Source organism: Lepidothrix coronata, unplaced genomic scaffold (genome assembly GCF_001604755.1).
Source record: "Lepidothrix coronata isolate B3197 unplaced genomic scaffold, Lepidothrix_coronata-1.0 Scaffold116, whole genome shotgun sequence".
NCBI lineage: Eukaryota > Metazoa > Chordata > Aves > Passeriformes > Pipridae > Lepidothrix > Lepidothrix coronata.
This window is the reverse complement of record NW_016690296.1, coordinates 592,839-595,347: the sequence shown is the minus strand read 5'-3', so window position 1 is coordinate 595,347 and position 2,509 is coordinate 592,839.

The following is a 2,509-nucleotide window of genomic DNA, read 5'->3' as shown; positions in this document are numbered from 1 at the left end:
TTTTTTTTTTTTTTTTTTAATTGTGGGTAAAATACTTTTGGAGCTGTGTACAAATCATAGAAAGCTTCCAAAAAAGCAGGGACACCTTCCACTGGACCGAGTTGCTCAGAGCTTCATCCAGCCTGGCCTTGGACGCTTCCAGGGATGGGGCAGCCACAGCTTCTCTGGGCAACCCGTGCCAGGGCCTCACCACCCTCCCAGGGAAGGATTTCTTCCTGCCTGGCACTTCCTCCTGCTGCTCCAAGACACACAGAGGGGCTGGAGAGGCCGCTGGTTTGACGCAGCCGGGCGTTCCTTATGCTCTTATGCTCGTTGGATCCTACAAATCCTTACTTACAAAGCAATCTTCTCTCGTGTAAGTAGCTTTGAGCACTCAGGCAATATATGATTCTTTATCTGAGAGCGTCACATCCACGTTTTCTACGGAACAAAGTGGGTCACAGGCGTTTTTGTGTAAGGCTTTCACTTGACAGGTCTACACCAAAGGTGAGCTGGCTCGCTGGGTTTGAGGGGGAAGCCTGTTTCTCTCTGCCAAGTTCTTTTGCCAGCCATTCTTAAGGCTTATCCTACCCAGTTCTCCTACACAGAAATGACACTCATTTTCCCAGCAAAATGGGAGAATAGCAGCCTAATTTATTGCAATCCCTGCAATGTCTCTTTTGAAGCTCAGACAGGATTCAGAGATGTTCAGCCTGTTCCAGTTCTGAACGGCTTACTGAGTTCTGAAAAACTGTTATTCAAATCTTTCTTTGCTTCTGCCTTAGTTTTTTTCCCCCTTTTTACATGGAATTTGTCAAAATCAAGGTGATGTCTTTTAAAGTATTTTCAGAAAGAGAATTTGATTGCTGTTTTCTATCTGGCCAGGTACATTTCACATTTTTGCATTCCAGTTTTACATTGATTATTAACTTTTAAATAGTTTATGGGAGGACAGAGAGAAGTGAGAACGTGGATAAGAGGAAGAAAGGAAATGATAAACCAAAGAGAAGACATTGCTGGGGATTTACACTGTATGAGTTCAATAAGGCTGTGAAAGAATGTGCCTGTTCTTCTTGTGTTCCAACTAACCCATGTAGGTGACTCTGGAAATCTCTCTCCTTGTGTTTTCCCATTCCTTTTCCCCAGGGAGGACATGTATCTGTAGGTCAAGCCCAGAGGTCTGAAGAACAACTACATCAACAAGGAAACAACGCCCAAACAGAAACCTGAATCAATATTCAGTCAAACCCTTTAATTATGCAGCTCATTTTATACTGATGTAAGCAGATCCTTAATTCTGAAGCAACCTGTGCCTAGGGAAAAGGAGTGGAAGAGACTGTGGTGTCCCTGCACACAGCAGCTGATGGGGAAGCGTGATCCAGTGAAGAGATGGAGAGCATGAGAGATGTAAAACCTCAGCCAGACTGACATTCAGGAGTTGTGGAGATACCCAGGGAGGGGAGAATATGGACCTCAGGAGAAGAAATTATTTTAGAAGCATGTATATATATATATATATATACAACTGGATTTGACCCATCTTTATGTCAGATGAAAGACTTGGTATAAAAGGAAGTTTCTGTGATGAAGAGTGGAAGGTTGCCATCAGGCCATGGAAAAACCTCTTCACAAAATTCTTTATTTCCACGTTGGAATTCAGCAACAGAGGAATGTAAGATCTAACTAGCTCACACGCTACAACCTTTAAAGTGGCTTACTTTAAAAATAGAAATCAGATCTGAGCTCTCCTTTGGGAATAAAAGGCACAAGGAGTTCTGGATCAGATTCTGTGGTTGGCAGCTCAAGTGGCTTGAAATGACCAAAACTCCAGTTGAATTCTTCCAGAAGACTGTTCAGATTGCTCTGGGTGCGTGTCTGTGCTCGAGTGGTCACAGCAAGACAAACATCCAGCCCAAAATAGCTGGAATGGAGAACAACAACAACCAACTTTGGGGTGAAACTCCAGTGGAACCACAGTAAAACATCACTGTCTCTGGAGAATTAATTCCATCGTGTCAGTCAGTGTGAACATGAGAGATAACAGCACATTATAGATACTGTTCCAAAGAGAGAGAGTTCCTGGCTTGAGAGCACCTCTGTCTCTGTGAGAGATGCACATAGATATCTATTTACATGCAGGTTTTCAGGAACAGTCCACGGGAGTTGAACATCTCCTGGGAGTTGGGAAAAGCGAAGAGCTCTGGAAGAGGCAGCAGCTAATAAACAGCACGTTACTCTGACTCTCATAAATCTCCACGAAGTTCATTTATTCTCCTCTGAGGATGAATAATGTGAAGCCTCTCCTTGCCAGTTATTGTAGCACCGAACCAAGCGGGTTGGATGTGGAGGCTGCTATTAATAGCTACTAATTGGGCAGTTATGTAATGGCTTTGTTATGAAACCTGGTTTGGGTTTGACACCTTCTGTTTGCTAAAAACAACAGTAACAACCCCAAACAAACCCAGGGGTAGCAGCGTGACACGAAATAAAGGCTGAATAGTCGCCGGTGTTTTAAAACTGAAATAGAATT